We start from the raw sequence: 14,531 nt of genomic DNA, 5'->3' as shown, positions 1-14,531 counted from the left end.
AATTTTCTAATGTTCACTCATTAGACTGTTTGTTAAGGGTTATCTTGCAAGACTGTTTACCATTTGCTTAGCAATTATGTATACAAAGAAACTTAACAGTTATTTTTACTGTTCTGTGGAACTGCGTGGAGCTCAGACTGATGCTTATTTTTCCAAGAAGGAAGTTTTACTTAACAAAACCATGATCTAGAAAGTGATTCAGTAACAGAGTTAGGTGAAACCTGATTTTCGATTGACCCATCTTCTGAAACATATCACCTTTTAATGTTACTTGGCATCACTTCAAAATGTTGGTAGTATTTGGTGATATTGAATATATTTATATGTGTGTGTATGCACTGTTTTTACCATTATCCCTTGTTTAAACTAATAAGATTCATTCAAAGATAAGGCATCTTCTAAAGCTGCCATTTTGTCCTTGCTGTTACTGTCAGCTAGAGTGGAATCACTTTATATTAGAAGAGTAAATTAGGAAACTGGCTAATGTTATGAAACAATTTATGCTTCACTTGGCTCAGCAACACTATTTTGATATGTTGTACAGAGCTTAGAATACTAGTTATCAAATTCCTGCCTTGGGGACAGAATAGACGGTATGGTCATCAGTTATTATTTTGCTGATGGTTGACATGAACTGGTTGCTAGATTAGTAAGTGAAATAAACTTATTAAGTATGATAACTAATTTTTAACAGACTGACCTTAAATAGACAATTGAATATTGTCCTTTTCAGAATAGTTACCTTGAGAGACTATATGTTTATTCCAAAGATTCTGCCATTATTCAAAACACTCTTGGATCTGAGTTTAGAATCTGAGTTATATAACTGTTTAAATGTGATTCAGGTTCTTTTTGTGTGTGTGACTGGATATAGTTTTTTGTTTTTTTGTTTTTTGTTTTGTTTTTTTAATGACCATAAATCATTTAGTGGCGAGTCTAATGAACAAAATGGATAGTAAAACTTGAAAAAAGCTGCTTTTAGCCATAAAAGAAGGTAACAGTAAGGCACTTAGATTTCTTTTCTTGTTCAGTTTATGAAATATATGTGAAGGAAATTCATACGTTTTTTGCTAATTCAAATGTTTTTGACTAACGGCAGACTCTAAACAACACATAACCTATTGGTATGGTTGCTTTGAAGGCAATCCTTAGTACAAGGTTCTGGTATAGTTAAAAAAAACCCAAACAGACCCAAACATTGTGTCCTGTTATGTTTACATTCGGTATATACCAACAGTCAGCTGTTGTTAAGTAAGAATTTATCTTTAGTATTTTTAACATCACAGAGGCAGTAATGATTAAGAACACAGGCTCCCAAGACAGACTGCTGGCTTCAAATCCTGGCCCTGCCACTAATTGTCTAACGTTAGGCAAGTCATTATAATCTTGGGAAAGTAATATTTTAAAATTTCTTTATAAGAGGGCCATAAGTAATAGTACCTACTTATAAAGTTGTACAATTTTAATGTGTAGTATATATAAAGCATTTAGAACAATGCTCAATGCATGTTAGCCATTACTATTAGTACTTTAATTTCCTTTCATTCAATATCTTGGTTGCTGAAAGCATCTGGAAAATTGGTAAGTTTGTGCAGTTATAAAAAAAAAAAAGAGTGAATAAAGTGGAACTATAGTAGGATAATCACTGTATTTTTTGAGTGGAAATAGTTATGGTGTGTGGAGAGAGAGATTCACCAAACTTCATTGTTGTTACCTCTGGTGAGTGGGATTGGAGTGGTGGTTGAGATTCTTGGGAGAAGGTTTTCATTTAATATTAAATTTATTTATTCAGCAAATATTTATTGATCTCCTACTGCATGCCAGGGACTGATGAAAGAACATCTAAGTTGTTAGGAATCACTCTTCCCCTTGAGGAAGTTTGAAGTGATAAAGGAGATTAAGTTGTGTAAGTTCTTAGCATTTTCCTTTATTTTTACTTTCTGTGCTTTTACTTTTTTTTTTTTGTGCCTTTACTTTTTGCATGGTGCTGAATATAAACATTTTTGCTATCTCCATTAATGTTTCAGAAAATTATGATTTTTCATTTCTGAATGTAAACGTTCTTTGAAATAAAGTAGCTTTATTTTCAGATTATAAAATTAATAAATATTTGTTACGGAGAACTCTCAGGAGAATTTGATGCTTGATATTTCTAACACCAAGAGAACTTCCTTCTCTTGGTAAGTAGATGAGATTAATAGGCTATGGTTTTTCAACCAATTCGAAGAATGGGCAGAAGACCTAAATAGACATTTCTCCAAAGACCTACAGATGGCCAACAGGCGCATGAAAAGATGATCAACATTGCTAATTATTAGAGAAATGCAAATCAAAACTACAATGAGGTACTACCTCCTACCGTTCAGAATGGCCATCATTAAAAAGTCTACAAATAACAAATGCTGGAGAGGGTGTGGAGAAAAAGGAAGCCTCCTACACTGTTGTTGGGAATGTAAATTGGTGCAGCCACTTGGAAAACAGTATGGAGGTTCCTCAAAAAACTAAAAATAGAGTTGCCATATGATCCAGCAATCCCACTGCTGGGCATATATCCAGAGAAAACCATAATTTGAAAAGATACGTATACCCCAGTGTTCATTGCAGCACTATTTCCAATAGCCAGGACATGGAAGCAACCTAAGTGTCCATCAATGGAGGAATGGATAAAGAAGATGTGGCACATATATACAATGGAATATTACTCAGCCATAAAAAGAAACGAAATTGAGTTATTTGTAGTGAGGTGGATGGATCTAGAATCTGTCATACAGAGTGCAGTAAGTCAGAAAGAAAAACAAATACTGTATGCTGACACATATATAGGAATCTAAAAAAAAAAAAAGTCATGAAGAACCTAGCGGCAAGATGGGAATAAAGACTCAGACCTACTAGAAAATGGACTTGAGGACACGGGGAGGGGGAAGGGTAAGATGTGACAAAGTGAGAGTGGCATGGACATATATACACTACCAAATGTAAAATAGATAGCTAGTGGGAAGCAGCAGCATAGCACAGGGAGATCAGCTCGGTGCTTTGTGACAACCTAGAGGGGTGGGATAGGGAGTGTGGGAGGGAGGGAGATGCAAGAGGGAAGAGATATGGGGATATATGTATATGTATAACTGATTCACTTTGTTATAAAGCAGAAACTAACACACCATTGTAAAGCAATTATACTCCAATAAAGATGTTTTTAAAAAAAAAGATGTGGTACATATATACAATGGAATATTACTCAGTAAAAAAGAACGAAGCAATGCCATTTGTAGCTACCTGGATGGGCCTAGAGATTGTCATACTGAGTGAAGTAAGTCAGAGAAAGACAAACATCATATGATATTGCTTATATGTGGAATCTAAAAACATGGTACAAATGAACTTATTGACAGAAAAGAAATAGAGCCACAGATATAGAAAATGAATTTATGGTTACCAAGGGGGAAAGGGGGCAGGGGAGGATCAATTGGGAGGTTGGGATTGACATATACACACTACTATATATAAAATAGGTAACTAATTAGAACCTATTCTATAGTGCAGGGAACTATATTCAATACTCTGTAATGACCTATAGAGGAATAGAATCTAAAAAAGTGGATTTGTGTATAACTGATTCACTTTGCTGTACAGCAGAAACTATCACAACATTGTAAATCAACTATACTCCAATAAAAATTAATTTAAAAGATGTGGTACATATATACAATGGAATACTACTCAGCCATAAAAAAGAATAAAATAATGCCATTTGTAGCAGCATGGATGGGTCTAGAGATGATTATACTTAGTGAAGTAAGTCAGAAAGAGGAAGGCAAATATCATATGATATCACTTATATGTGGAATCTAAAATATGACATAAATGAACTTATCTACAAAACAAACAGGCTCAGACATAGAGAACAGACCTGTGGTTGCCAAGGGGGAAAGGGAGTTATATATATAACTGAATCATTTTGCTGTACAAAAGAAATTAACACAGCATTGTAAATCAACTACAATAAAATAAATTTAAAAAAATAGGCTATGGTTTTTATCTATTGTTTTTAAGCAAGATGTATAAGGATGTTTCTACCCCTTCCTAGAAGATATGTTACAACAAAGAGAACTCTCAATGTCTATAAATTATCCTTAGTCTGTTTAGAAATTGCCCTTGCTCTTTCTATTTTCTTATTTAAGTAAAAGAACGTTGTGATTAGTGTTATGAGTCCAATATTTCTGCCCCGGGGAAGTGATAAAAACCAAAATTCTGAATTCCGTATTGAAAATGTAATAATACAGAGTTTTTAAAACTAAGATTGGATTATTAGCAAAATTTATTGACTTTTATGTTTAGTGATAGATACTTAATGGGCATAAGTTGAAAGTTTTATAAATTAGAATTTTGGTATATTAATTTTTTCCATTGATTTATAATTTGAGTTTTTTTTTTTTTTTACCTTTACTTGATTTCTGTTGGCGTTGAGAATAAACCTAAACATTTTTCTTTTCTTTATAAAAGTACAACACGCCCATTAAAACAATTTGGACATTGCAGAAATATTGAAATAAGGTAATCCCTAGATCCTATCATTCAAAGGTACCAACCTAGCAGACTATTGCCTTCCAACTTTATGTACTTATATCTACAAAGAAACATTTTTCTTTTTTACTAAATTGAGGTCATGCTATAGATTCAATATTATGTCCTGCTTTTTTTTTTTACCTTAAAGTATATTGTAAAAAAATTTCTTACATCTAAGTTATTTTTGAAAATTTAAACCCATAATTTCTTGGCTCTGTAAAATTTGAAATGTTAGAAAATATGAGAAGAAAAAAAATCTGTAATCCTGCCCCTGAGAGTTAGCTACTTACACATTAGTATTTCCTGCTAAACTGTTTCTTTGCTCCCACCTTCAAATAAAACTTAAATATCCATGGTAACTCTTTATTTAATTTCTTTTGTTAAATGAATAATCATTTTGAAAAATGAACTTCTTTAAAGAAATTTATCTTTATATAATTAATATGATTAGTAAATTCATATTTTCACATTTTGTAGAACTTTTGCATTTGTAAAGGACCTCTAATTCAAATTTATTGTAACATTTTCTCTATAAAATATATTTGTACATGCTTACATGTGTGTGTGAAAGTTAAATCCTTAAGTGCTGTTTTATGTTGGAATCTTTAGGGAGAGGGTACATGTGTGTGCGTGTGTGTTTGTGTGTGCACGTGTGTGACAAATGTAGAATCTGAAGACACACTTTTTTATCTGGCTGGGCTTGGGTAAGCTTCAACTTCTGTGAGCCTCAGTTTTCTCATTTTTCAAATTGTAATGGTAGGACCTTTCCAAGGTACAGGCTTGTTGTAAGGAGCCAGTAAAAGCTGTGAAAGGACCTCTTAAATTATAAAACATACAAATGTTAATAGTTATTATTTAAGGGGCTCTAGGAAAAAAAAAAAGGCAAAGGCAGTCCTTGATTCCATCAAGTTATGGTCAGATTTCCTATCAGAGTAGGTGGAAATTGGGTATGGGAACCTTGCTGTAAGAAACGCAGAATATAGTTGTGCATTGAATTTCGCATCTTTCTTATTAGCAAAAGGTACAGATTATCCTAACAGACCACATGTCTAGATCTTAGGGCAAGTGAGAATGTAATTCTTTTTGTACCATTTTAATTTTGAACAAGCCATGTTTATGGTACCTAGCTCTTAGAAAAAATAAAAAGAACAAGAGAGAAATGGTATATCTGCCCACCACCATCTGCTATTTTTAGATTGGCTAGGAAGCCCTATTTGGCCGCCTTTGCCCATGTCATTTGGCAACTCTTGAGCCTGCATCATTCAGAGATAAAAGAAGCTTAGAAGGTGGAAAACTGAATTTCTTTGATTTTCCAGTCATCACTGATGAAAAAATATATCACCACAAGCAATTTGAAGGACATTGGCTGTAAGTAAAACAATAAGTGTTTTCAGTTAGTGAGATGGGCTTATGCGACACAAAAGACATGATGTATTTCCACCTTTCTGCCTTAATAGGGGGTGAGGAAGGTATGAACCTTCTGTCCTGGTTTGATTTTTATTTATTATCAAGAGAAATAATAGTTTAGAAAAAGATGCAAATACTGTGCATATATATACATATACATACAAATATATATATGCTTATATATTTTTATGGCTTTTTAGAATAAAATTCTTAGAAAAGAAAGGGAAACTATGAATGTCAAGGAAAGAAGCACAGAAACAATCTGGGAAATGACAGATTTTAAGATTAATGTACTAAGATGAATTTGAAAACTAAAGAAACAAAGTAAATAGAAAAATCTAATTTTCCATTTACTTGGATAAAGGGACATAATATTCTACCCATGGATCAGTTTTAAATGAGCATACATTTGGGCATTTTATAGGTAATAAAATTTAACCTGTTTTATCTGTGGTATCTATAAGGTGTTCTGAAACATTTCTATTGTTGGATATAGTAATTTACCAAAAGCTCTAGTAAAAGTCAGGTTATATATTGTAGGTAGTTTTTCTTTTGCCTATATTATTATTTTACTAGCTTCCTACACTAACTTTCCTTTAACTGTTAAACTTTAACTGTTAAATTATCATTTTCCTATAATTGAAGAATTTTATTAAATGAGTTACCAAATGTTAAGTGCTCAATAAATGTTTATTATTATAATTGTGTTGATATTTTTAACATGTGCACAAATTCTAATGAAATTATATTAGAAAGTTTATTTAAAGCCTCTCCTATTGCAAGCCACATTAATTATTTTATGTAGCTGTGCATTAAAAAGATGAAATTCACTTTCTCATAGCTGTTCCAAAGTTGATATTTTCCTCCGTCTCCAAAAGAGTTTGAGAAAAACTTATACTATAGTCTTAGTCTTATGTCTAGTAGTAATGGAAAATAATTTTGCCTACTAGGAAAAGTTGTGGATATATTGCTCTTTTTAAATTTGTGATTATGAAGTCAGAAATATTGATATATTAAAGAGAATCCATTTATAATAAATTAAATTCAAATATAAAATTTTGTGTAACATACTCGTAAAGAAAGTTCAGGGAACATTTATAAAGTGCTTTATTGTTTGCAAAGGACATTTACATACTTTATCATTTAATCCACACAATAACCTTGTGAGATAAATAGAAGTATTCCCTTTTATAGATGAGAAAACTGGGGCTCACAGAGGTCACAATTTGAATGTGATAAGCCAATATTTCTACAAGAGACTGGATCACTGGAAAGGATTCTGTAGAAATGGTGCTTGCACAAAAGGGAACTTGTAAGGGATCCTAGGGGGTCCTTTCAAAACTACATTTCTGTGATTTCTATAGTTTTAGGTGGGAGGCAACATGATATAGTAGGAAGCACCTGGGAAGACCTACATTTACTATATCCTGGCCTTGAGCAAGTAATTCAGCCTCTCTGAACCTCAATCCTCATATGTAAAACAGGAACATTTTTTATTAACTTGCAGTGTTTTTTTTTTTAATATATCTTTATTGGAGTATAATTGCTTTACAATGTTGTGTTAGTTTCTGCTGTACAACAAAGTGACTCAGCTATATGTATACATATATCCCCATATCCCCTCCCTCTTGAGCCTCCCTCCCATCCTCCCTATCCCACCCCTCTAGGTCTGCAGTGTTATTGAAAAGATAAAATGAGATAATGTAGAAAAGAACTAGGCACTAAACTGCTTAATGATAGAACTATTGTTAATACGTATAAATCCAAATGCAGTAACCCTTCCAACATAGCACCGTAGCCACATAGCCCATTAAAGCCATGCTTTTGAAGGGGAGTATAGTGTTACTAATCAGCAACTGTTTTTGGTAAATGAGGAAAATGAATGGAGAATTTTTTGAAGATGTTAAAGCAGAGAAGGGAATTGCATAGAATGGAACCCATGGATATATATTTGAGGTGGAAACTAAAATCTCGATGAAAGCAATACAGATGGAAGAAAGAACACCGCAGGACAAGAAAGAGCCTGCGACCTAGCTCAGTGGAAGCAAAAAGCATGAGAATCACTTGGCTAATCTTGGGCAAACTGTTTCTGGACCGACCATGTATCAGAGAAGCCTCCAGGAACCTCTGTCATTCAGGGAAATGGAAAGTTTCAGCAGTGGAGTGGAATTGCTGACGTTGGACTTGGGCTTTATAATCTGATAGACCTAGGTTAAAATTTTGGCTATGCTACTTGCTAGCTGTTTGATCTTGGACAAGTTATTTGATATCCCATGTCTCTTGATAAATCCTACCTCGTGGAGTTGTTTCAAAGATTAAATAAGATATATGTGTAAAGTGCTTTCTTGTTTTTTGTTTATTGCTTCCTTTGCCAACGAAAATATAAAATCTATATGGAGAGGACCTTTGTTTTGTCCCTGTATCTGTTGTATACATGTAATAGTAGACCCTTAAACATTTGTTGAATGACCAAACCAACTTGTCGAAGTGTGTGTGTGTGTGTGTGTGTGTGTGTGTGTGTGTGCGCGCGCGTGCATGTGTATAATACAGTAAGCCCATTTGAATGATGTGAGGAAAATACTCCCAAGCTACAGTGGCATTTATAAGATTTTTATCATGATCTATCCTTGTCTAAATTTCTATTACACTTATTGTGCAATCAGTCAGGTAATATTTAATCACATACTATTTTGTGTCCTAATCAATTTTATGTTTAATTTTTTCAGTTGGACTGTTAAGCTCATGGAGAGTAGAGAGTGGTATTTATCCATCATCATCCAGTCTGATGCTATGCTTCTAGATCTCCAGGTTGGAACAATATGTGTTGTGAATTATTGGGCCACATAACCAGGAATTTATACTTGATGATGGTAATTGGTCATGGTAGGATTTTGGCCGAAGATGAAAATATGTTTTCTTCTGTTGTCTTCGATGAATATTTGTCAGATGAAAGGCTGCAAGATATGATGTCACTGGACAAGAAAAGGACAGAAAGATCTGTATGAGAGTATTTATGTTCTAATCCCAGAACAGAGTGTATGTGTTGGTGGGTATTTTGAGGTTTCTTTGACACGCATTTCTCTTGCTTCTGGGCCTTTGCACATATCTTTGCCTGGAAAATTTCCCTTACTCCTTCTCCTTCATCTGCTAATTCCTACTTATTTTTCAGTTTTCAGCTCAAAGTCACTTTCTCCAAGAAGCTTCTATAGTACTGACCTAAGTCTGAACAAAGTGTCTCTCATCTGGGTTCCTATAGCACTCTATACTTTCCCTACTATAATACATATAAAATTATATTGTAATTTTCTGTTTGAGTTCCCAACTAGACAATAACTCCATGAAGATAGGAATTGTATCTGTCTTACCATTATACCCTAGTGCAGTGCCTATTACTCAATAAACATTTGTTGAATAAATGAATGAAAAGTGACTAAAGGAAAGGAAAAAAATCTTCAAAATAAGAGCTGTCATTTATTGGCTATCTGTTAAATGTCTGGGCCTTTATAAAAGTTAATATTTAATCCTTGCAACAATCCAGATGGAGCAATTGAGTTCAGGGAACTTAACTTGGTCAAAGTGATACTGCTGAGTTTTGAACCAGGGTCTCCTTAGACCAAAGCCTCTGTCCTTTCCACTTTAATACTGCCTCTCTCATGCCTTACATTTGTGTAAGTAAGTTGTTACAGGCTACAAAAGTTTTTACCTCTTATGACACCTTTGTGAAGCTAGATGTTATCTTCCTTTTTGTATCCAGTAAGTGGCAAAGCCATGATTTTCCAATTAGATAGTCTAGATCCAGGTTCTTTCCTTTTCCATAATAATACAGCTGTCCATTCTGGGGGATTCAGTGGTGTATGGTCTTTACAAAAATGGTGCGATAATAAAAGTTTAAAAGATAAGATGTTTTTGATTCAAAAATAATAGAAACAATTCCAGGCAGATGTATTTCAGCAGGGCTGGAGTAAATGCTGTGTTTTCTTTGTCATTTTTTTCCAAGAGGGAGAAACAGTGACTACAGTTGGGAATGATTGCTATTAATACTATCAAATGCTTTCTTCTCTTTGATATGTGATTGTTTCCTGGCCTCATATTGCTATGAGCTCAAAATTCATAGGATTTCTACAGAAGAAAGTATAGCTGGTGGGACAAAATGGTGCTGTTGGGTGAATTCAGTGCAGCTCCTTCCTACCATTAGCCCTCCTTCTTGTGGCGGTTTGTTTTTCAGTTACTTTGCTTATCCCACACCCCTCAAATTGTGGCTTCTGGTAGGAGCGAGCTTAGTTGGGTTTGCCACAGAGGTCATTGACTTTGGCCACCCTTGGCCTATGACTTTATTTTGCTCTTTACCCTCACACCAAAAATTACTTCTGTTGAGAAGTAAGGGGAGTGGGAATAGGATAGTAGGGAGTGTTGTATTTTTGACTGAAACAAGAAGAGGCTCAGAACTAAGGAAAGTAAATCTCCACAACACCTTCCCGAAAGTAGATAAGTCTCCCACACGTGCAGACAAAAGAAAATGTAGTGTGAAAAGGAATTCAAATTTTTCTTAGTCTTACTAGAGTTCTTGCAGCTGCTTTGACACATATAGGTCACTGGACTGTAGGGCAATGCAAATACAAAATTTCAAAAAAGAAAGTATTTTTTTAAATTTTAAGAAGTATTTTTAAAAGCACTAAAAGATTATAGTTTTATAAAACCACAATTAACCAAAATTTTATTATAATCTTTTAATAAAATGTTAGAGTTAAATGAAAGACTTAAAAGCCAATCGCAAATTTGAAAATAAACTGTTCTAAAGCAAATATAATCCCAGCGTATATCTTGATTATTGGCTGCTTTGTTCTGCCCTGTACTTGTCTGTAAATGTTTGATGAAGCCACAGTTCATTATTTACTTTTCTTTGATCTCTACACCAGCTAAATATGGTTGTGTTTCTGTTTTCCTTGTGACTTTGCATTTGTACTATCTGGCATTGGAATTTTGCTGAACAGGTGAGTTTGACCCTTCATGGGGGAGAAAGAGAGGCATGTGGGTAACTCAAGCCCAAGTAGGTTGTGGCTGAATAGAAGGAAATCCCAGGTTAGTTTTTTAAAACTGAGGTGTAAATATATACAGTGATCTGTAAATTTTAAGCAAACATTTAAAAGTATGTTTACATGCATCTAACTGCCTCCCATCAATATACAGAACATATTCAGTACCACAGAAGACTCTTAGATTTGCCCCCCACTGACATTACCAACATTTGAATTCCTTTTCACACTACATTTTCTTTTCTTAATAAATTTATTTATTTATTTTTGGCTTCGTTGGGTCTTCGTTGCTGCACGAGGACTTTCTCTAGTGTGGCGAGCGGGGGCTACTCTTCCTTGCGGTGAGCAGGCTTCTCATTGCGGTGACTTCTCTTGCTGCGGAGCACAGGCTCTAGGGCGCGCGGGCTTCAGTAGTTGTGGCACGTGGGCTTCAGTAGTTGTGTCTCGCGGGCTCTAGAGTGCAGGCTCAGTAGTAGTGGTGCTTGGGCTTAGTTGCTCCGTGGCATGTGGGATCTTCCCGGACCAGGGCTTGAACCCATGTCCCCTGTATTGGCAGGTGGATTCTTAACCACTGAGCAACCAGGGAAGTCCCACACTACATTTTCTTTACATTATTAGGATAACCACTCTTCTCATTTCCATCACCATAAATTAGTTGTGTCAGGAGAGCCATCTTTCACAGTGTTTTTCACAGAAGACATCATGAATGGGAATGATTGATACAAAGTTTGGGAATTGAGAGTAAGTTCAAATTCCTTGGGATGACATATATGACAGATGTGGTGCATCCATCATTTCCTAAAGACAGAAATTCCCAACTGGTTCTATTCAGTTCCACACTGGTCAGGGGGCAGAGTTTTCCCTTAGGTATCTACCTCCACATAGGATGTCCAGATTCCCCACATTAAGTCCCACTCACTCTTCAAGGGACATCTTAAGAGTGTCCAGGTTGGTTAGATGGTTAATGTTCAGAGGCAAAGTGTCAGTGTGGGGTACACATTAAGAATAACTCATCATGGAGTCCTTTTCTCTATGTCCTGGGCCTAAAAATTTCCTACTCCCACTTTGAAAGGACCTCCAGTCCTGGACCCCATCCAGGTCTGTTCTCCATCTCTCTTGTCTCTATCTTAGCTTCAGGCATATTAACTCTTTGGGGACAAAAAAGCTAAGCTAGAAGCATACATCCATACTTTTTCTGTCTCACACTTAATCCATTGGGTTTTTGGGTCTCTGTTTCTGCTCCTGGGCTAAGGGAAGATAATAGTGATCTTGGAGATCATTTCATATCAGTACATACAGATTTGCCTTACTCTTAGAAGGTTGCATATGATTCCATTACATAGATGTATCCCATTTGGTTCAATATTTTGATATTTTAAATAATGCATAAATATCTTTGTATATGTCTTTTCTCTCATGTATCAATAAATACTTGGGACCAATTCCTAGAAGAAATTTCTGAGTCAAAGATGTATACACTTAAGATTTAATTTTAATAATGCCAAATTGCTCTCAATAGAGCTGGTACCAATTTATATACTTCTACCAGCAATGTGTGGATATTCCTTTTTATACTTGTTGAAAATTTTTTTTTAATTTTTGCTTACAGTGTTTGTGCTATGTGGAAATTTAAAATTTTTATGTACTTGAATTGATCAGTTTTTAATGATTTCCAGGTTTTGTGTTATAATTAGTAAGGCCCTCCCTACTCTGAGTCTATGCTTTATGTTTTTTTTAATATTTAAAACTTTTATGTACCAAACGTTTATTTTGGTATAAATGATACGACAAAAAATTTTTATAGCTAACCTACTTGTTCCAGAACTATTTACTTAATAATCCATCTCCCATTAATGATGTGCAATGCCACCTTTATACTAAATTCCCTAATATATTTATGTCTATTTCTAGACCTTCTATTCTGTTTAATTCATCTGTCTGTCAGTTATTCAGTGGCACTGCACTATTATAATTGGTGAGGTTTCAAAATAAAAATAATTTTAGTAGGTTTGTTCCCCTCTTGTTATTAATTTTATATTTTTAGAGTTTCACAGCCTTTTGGCTTTCTTTCTTTTCCATAAGCACTTTAAATATACCTCACTGTTTTTCTGACAAAAATTCTGATGGTATTTTTATTGGGATCATATTAAATTATAGATTTAAATTAGGGAGAATTGCTATCTTCATGATGTTGAGTCTTCCTAATCATGAATTGATATTCATTTTCATGTATTAAAGGTTATTTTTTGCATTCCTTAGTAGTGTTTCAAAATTTTCTTCAACGTTCTTGCACATTTCTTGTCAAGTTTATTCCTAAATATCTTGCCATGTTCTGTTGTTACTGTAAATGAGATTTTATCTTCCTTTGTATTTTTAAACTGATTGTTGTTGCTATTAATACATATGCAGGCAATTAATACTTACATATTAATTTAGTAACCATTCACATTGCTGATTTCTCTTTCAATTTTAATTGATTTTTGTTCCTTCTTTAAGCTGAAAGCAATTGTTAGATGGTCTACAAATTATAATGTTTACCTATTCCTCTTCTATTTTTATACCTAATTTCTTCTGTTGACCAATTGCATTGGCCACTGTTTTCCTCCAGAACAATATTAGATAATAATGATGAGAATGGTCATCTTTGAGCTAACATATTTAAATTTGTGCAAAGTGATCAAAAAGGCTATAAAATATGTTTCCTTAAAACCACCATAGAGGACACGTTTTCAGAAAGGAAATGACTTTTAGAAAGTCAAAATGCTTCCTGAAACGGTATCTTGTATGTTCAAATTTTCCATGTATTTGTTCAAATGAATCTTCTCAGTGATACCTTCCCTGACCACCTATTTTATTTTTTATTTTTTAAATATTTTATTTTATATTTGAGTATAGTTGATTAACAATATTGTGATAGTTTCAGGTATAAATCAAAGTGATTCAGTTATACATATACATGTATCTATTCTTTTTCAAATTCTTTTCCCATTTATGTTGTTACATAATATTGAGCAGAGTTCCCTGTGCTATACAGTAGGTCCTTGTTGGTTATCTATTGTATTTTAAATATAGCGGTGTGTCCATGTCAATCCCAAACTCCCTAACTATCCCTTCCCCCCACCCTTTCCCCTGCCCAACCATAAATTCCTTCTCTAAGTCTGAGTCTGTTTCTGTTTTGTAAATAAGTTCATTTGTATCATTTCTTTTTAGATTCCGCATGTAAACGATGCTTCTCTTTCTCTGTCTGACTTACTTCAGTCAGTATGACCGACCACCTGTTTTAAATTGCACCTGCCCCCTGCCCCAATCCTTCCTATCCTCTTTCCCTGCCTCATTTTCTTCTATGGTATTATCAGTCCCCCAAGCTAGTGCATGTTTCCTTCCACTGGAAACAATAGCAGGGATTTATTAATCTTTGTTTGTTTGTTTGCTTTGTTTTATATCTCTAGGACCTAGAACAATACCTGGCACATAATAATACCTAATAAACACTTGATGGATGACACTTCCTAAGAAAATTCAGGAAAG

The 14,531-nt window shown here is 34.3% G+C and overlaps 2 protein-coding genes across 3 annotated transcripts in view; both read left to right on the top strand.

Moving 5' to 3' along the window:
- SLC4A4 (solute carrier family 4 member 4) overlaps positions 1–14,531 on the top strand; it is a 429,784-nt gene that overhangs the window by 9,581 nt on the left and 405,672 nt on the right. Inside the window, exon 1 of one of the 2 annotated variants that reach the window (XM_082390085.1) lies at positions 540–5,931. The exons of the other annotated variant lie outside the window; for it this stretch is intronic. The gene's annotated coding sequence lies outside the window, so the exon portion shown is untranslated. Of the gene's footprint in view, positions 1–539; positions 5,932–14,531 lie in introns of those variants that run through there. 2 annotated transcript variants of the gene reach the window in all.
- DCK (deoxycytidine kinase) overlaps positions 1–14,531 on the top strand; it is a 57,481-nt gene that overhangs the window by 32,157 nt on the left and 10,793 nt on the right. The window lies entirely within an intron of this gene.

The sequence above is a fragment of the Balaenoptera borealis genome, assembly GCF_965194805.1.
Source record: "Balaenoptera borealis genome assembly, chromosome: 4".
NCBI classification, from domain to species: domain Eukaryota; kingdom Metazoa; phylum Chordata; class Mammalia; order Artiodactyla; family Balaenopteridae; genus Balaenoptera; species Balaenoptera borealis.
Note: the sequence above shows the minus strand (reverse complement) of the source record. Positions and strands in the feature narration are given on the sequence as shown.